The sequence below is a fragment of the Hemibagrus wyckioides genome, linkage group LG12 (assembly GCF_019097595.1).
Source record: "Hemibagrus wyckioides isolate EC202008001 linkage group LG12, SWU_Hwy_1.0, whole genome shotgun sequence".
In the NCBI taxonomy this organism is placed as follows: domain Eukaryota; kingdom Metazoa; phylum Chordata; class Actinopteri; order Siluriformes; family Bagridae; genus Hemibagrus; species Hemibagrus wyckioides.
The window spans coordinates 12,383,550-12,388,549 of NC_080721.1; the positions used below are offsets into that span (position 1 = coordinate 12,383,550).

At 43.4% G+C, this 5,000-nt stretch overlaps 1 protein-coding gene across 2 annotated transcripts in view; it reads right to left on the reverse strand.

The window, feature by feature from the left end:
* LOC131362716 (myosin-9-like) overlaps positions 1-5,000 on the reverse strand; it is a 55,413-nt gene that overhangs the window by 30,661 nt on the left and 19,752 nt on the right. The gene's annotated exons all lie outside the window — the stretch shown is intronic.

Sequence of the window (5,000 nt, forward strand, 5' to 3'; positions counted from 1 at the left end):
CGTGCGTGTGTGTGCGCGTGTGCTGATGCTGGAGGAACTAAATCCATAAAGAATTAAACAAAAACATTTTTTACGACAAAATCTCCAGATATAAATGTCTTTGTATCCACAGGATATGGAAGAAACTTTCATATATTCTAGAAAAAACATCATCATAAGTGCTGATAATAAATTATTCATCTGTTTCAGTTCGCTAGACATCCTAAATAAATAAATAAATAAATAAATAAATAAATAAATAAATAAATAAATAAATAAATAAACCCTTCTCATATCTGTGTAAAAACATTAGTGCTTCCTGAACACGCTGACGCATGATGGAAATGGACTGGACCGTAAACTGCATGCGTGTGCAACCGCAGCCCCGCCCTCCATAATAACGTAGCATAAAGGAGACACCTGCGTTTCACCCGCGTCTCACACCTCCCAGAGGAAATGAAAAGAAACGGAACACGACTCTGGGTTCTATACGGATTGTGTGAAGTCCGTGATGTTTAATGATTCAGCTCATGAGCGTGGACGTTGAGGGACTTCGTAGCAGCAGCAGAACAGAACGCTGGGCTAGGCCCCGCGCGTGTTGGTTGAACCGGCTCTACAGGTTCGAACGTTACAAAAACACGCCGTATTCTGAAGTGACCTCGCGTCTCATTGGATAATATTAATACCAGGGTGAAAGGTGGAGAGATGTTGATTCCACTCCAAATTGTTTGCAACATCTCTTTCTGGGAAAAAAGACAAAAGCCTGTAAGAGTTAGATCTTACACAGGACTTCAGGAATGCAGGATGTGTGTGTGTGTGTGTGAGTGTGTGTATGTGTATGCGTGCACGAGTGTGCTCGCTCTCTAGCCAATCAGATTGCTTCCCTGGTCTCCGATCAGGGACCACACACTGTCCTCTGGGAGAAGGTTCTCTCTGTTGGCTGGCCTTTGTGGTTTGGACAAATTGCTTTGCTGATCTCACGTCTGCCAAAAGACGCTTTTTAAACAAATCTGCCTTCTTTTAAGCAACGTGTCGGTGTGTGCGCCGCGTGAGACTGACCTCAGGTGCTGGATGTAGCCGTACATGTATGAAGAGTGTGTTCAGAGCTCACACACACACCGACACCCTCGTCACCTCGGGATCAAACCACGTGGTTAAACAATCTCGTCTCTACAAGCCCTGACACGACCCAGAAGGCCTCTCTGCCTTTCCCATGCTCGAGTGTTCCTTCCTGCTAAGCGCTAACCGAGCGAGAGGTTACTCTACGGGTTTTCGGCATCAACACTGTCTCTTGCGTAAAAACCTGCGGCTTTCAAAAGCAAAAGCAATTACGACGCGGGCCGAGCTGCAGCTTTCACTCCTCACGCCATTAGCATTCCCGCTCTGCAGGAGACTAACACACTCCTGCTGCTAAAACACGCTAAAGCTAGCAGAAATAACAGCTGGTTCCTTTCAGCGTAGCCTGCTTAACTTTCAGCTACGGGTGTGAGGGTTTAGAAATCTTTATTTTAAGATTCTAGTGATGTCCTGTGGTTTTGTCACCGTTTCAAGTGAACAAAAAAAGAAATAAATATTAACTTCATTTCTTATTAGACCTGAAATGACGAGAAGCAGCTGACTGAAATTTTCACAGAAAACAGAAAAAACTGGCACGAAGTAAGAACTCAACACATCAAAGTTTCTATTAACATTAACTATAAAGCATCGAAAGCCTATTTTCACCGACATTTTCTTCACAAATGTTAGCAAATTAACATTGAGACCTAGCTAGCAGGCTGCCGTCTGAGATAAAGTAGCTAACGGTTCTATTAAGTAGAAAGAAATTTCCCAAAACACGCTGAAGTAACTTCTACATAATTCCAGCTTCATGATACTGACTTCTGTTGTGTTTCATGCATCCATTTATCACCCGTTCCTCAGAGCTAACGCTACATACCGACGCTATTAACTAACCAGAAACCATATGGAACTTTCCAGAAGGATATCTTTTTTTCCTTTGGTCAGACATGCTGCTTAAACAAGGTACAAGCTGTTCACAAGTCTGTCTTTGCTAATGATCCTGTGCACATAACGCATTCATTCGCAAGCTTTCCCTTGCTGACAAATCGCGCGCTACCTCACAAAACACACGCCACAAAAAAGAAAAGTAAAGGGCGTGGCACGTGAAGGGAAAATTAATTCACTCGTAGAAGGCGTGTAGAAATTTAGTAAACGCTCTCAATATCTAACTTAAACAGTACAAACGTCAGAAAAGACTAAATTAGCATTAATGCCGTCACACCATGTGTGCGCGGAGGACTTTTATTTATTTATTTTAGCTAAAACACTACATTTAAAAACAAAAATACAGTTAACCAAATACCTTCTACAGAATCATGGGGTCTGTAGAAAAGTCTAACGAGCATGGCTAGCATGTGCAGCGCTCTGAGGCACTGTAAAGCCAATTAGCAGTTGGTCTTAAATACTCTGTTGAATAAAAAAGAAACAGAAAACTGCTGAAAAGCGCTAGCACCATTAGCATTGTGAGTGGGAGAGGGGAATCTGAATTCAGGTGTTTTTCAGGGGTTTGGCTCGGCTCCTTAGTTCCAGTGAAAGGAACTCTTAATGCTTCAGCTTCATACCAAGACATTTTGGACAATTTCATGCTCTTTGTGGGAACAGTTTGGGGATGACCCCTTCCTGTTCCAACATGACTGCACACCAGTGACCAAAGCAAGGTCCATAAAGACATGGATGAGTGAGTTTGGTGTGGAGGAACTTGACTGGCCTGCACAGAGTCCTGACCTCAACCCCATAGAACACCTTTGAGATGAATTAGAGCGGAGACTGTGAGCCAGAACTTCTCGTCCAACATCAGTGCCTGACCTCACAAATGTACTTCTAGAGGAATGGTCAAAAAATTCCCATAAACACACTCCTAAACCTTGTGGAAAGCCTTCCCAGAAGAGTTGAAGCTGTTATAGCTGTAAAGGGCGGGACAACTCCATATTACAGTCATGTGCAGGTAAAGGCAGACGTCCCAAAACTTTTGGCCATAGCGTATATTTTTAATTCTAGTCAGATAACAAATTAGCTCTCTGGTTAAAATATTATTCTGGAGTGTATTTTTATGGTTGTAGGTTGTGTATAATGCTTTCCCCGAGTGCAAAAGACTGAAATCAGACTGCTGTGGGAACAATCCTATTAACCACAGGAGGGAAATCAACCTGAGGTTTAATGCAGCGTAAGCGGTTTGTACGACTTTCATCCTGCACCTAGCTCGGGACTTGTGCTCTGGAGTCACGTTGGGGTGTGTGTGTGCGTGTGTGCGAGAGAGAGAGAAAAGGCTATTCAACCAGAACTGTTCGCCATACTGCTTAACACACAAACACACCAAGAGCCAAGACAGCAAGGCTTTTCTTCTCACGACACCACCTTCCCCCCGGCTCCCCAGACACACACAGAGTCTCTAACTAAACTCGGACCCCACAGCTGACTCCCATCACCACTCTTCCTGTAGTCCAACTTGGTGGAGCCCTAAAATTAGTTCCCCCTCCTTCTTCTTTTCCTCCAACACACCCCCCGTCCTCCACCTCAACCGCTGTAATGATAAATTCTCTGTTTATTCAGACTGCCGGGGTCACATTCCTGTCATAGTCTTGCCTTATCGGAGATAAAAGAGCAAAGAGCAGGACAGTTTCAATAAATTCTTTCCTTCCTCGCTTGTTTTTAACCCTTTCTCACATCCGTCTATCCTCAGTGTCAGGGCTAAGATTAAAGCTAAAGTGTAAAGATGTATTTTGCTAACAAAAGGTCTTCAATCCGAATATTTGAATCGAGCTCGACGGCACCACCCATGGCTTGTGAGAGAAGCACACCCCATGGTATGACAGGATGGGGCGATTTCCTTCCTCAGCAGTAATCGAGATCGTGAAACTGCCTTTGAGGAAGAGACTAAAAGTAGACAGTAAGCACACAAACATTACACAAAACAAGACAGATGACAGAAACGTGAGGTTTTTTTTTTGTTTGACTGAAAACTTAACAGGAAATTGTGTACAAAGCACTTGTAATATATTGCTCCACATCATCTAATTATGCAATCGATAAGACCTTAGGAGATAAAGCCCTGGTCCTTATCTCTTCAAACCACACACATTCTCTCTACACACACTGCCCTCTGACCGACGCGCCTTGAGGAAATACCATTTACATAAAAACCGGTCTGGTCAACAACAAGCTAATGAGTCGAGCGAAGCATACCAAAAGAGCAGGAAACGCGAAAACAGCCGGGAGTACAAAGAGCAATACTTCACAGAAAAACGCTAACGTCGCTAACTAATGTGCAACAGCTGTCATGAGCCGCTTAACAGAGCATTTCGTTCGCTATTCATGACAGAAGAACGTGATGCACAGGGTTTGATTTAAATAGCAGTCGGACTAAATACAGGGAGTTAGATACTCCTGAATCTTTAGAGCAATTAGAAATTGTTGTCCCAAACTGGGAACTGAAATTACACGTAAAGGAGATCTACAACCCTACACGAATCACCCCATCCCCCACGCCGCCCGAGTTCCGAGGCTAATGCTGCTAACGCCTCAGTTAACTCAGTCCCGCTGGGAGACTCCCATGAGCATCACAGCTTGACTAATTTTAGCTCTCCATTTCTCCACATTCTCACTCACTAGTGAACTAAATCGGAGAGGAGACGCTACAGGCCAACAAGTCCGAGACGGCGAACAACGCGCAACAGTTTGACAGAAGATGTCTTACAAAAGCACAATGTTAAAGTTTTAGTTAAAGGCTAGGGAAGCTGTGTTAGCCAACAATGCATGAAAGCTAATGGAGAGCAGCTAGGCTAGTACCCATCTGATTTACAACAAAGATCCACTAAATAAATGTATTTATTTATGTATTCTTTTAGCAACACTGAAATTGCCCTTTAAACCAGAAACTGAGGGAATTTTCCAGAACATCAAACTGGCTTCTAAAGTCAGGCGAGTAAACACAATCAGAGAACATTCCACAAAGTTCAAAATGC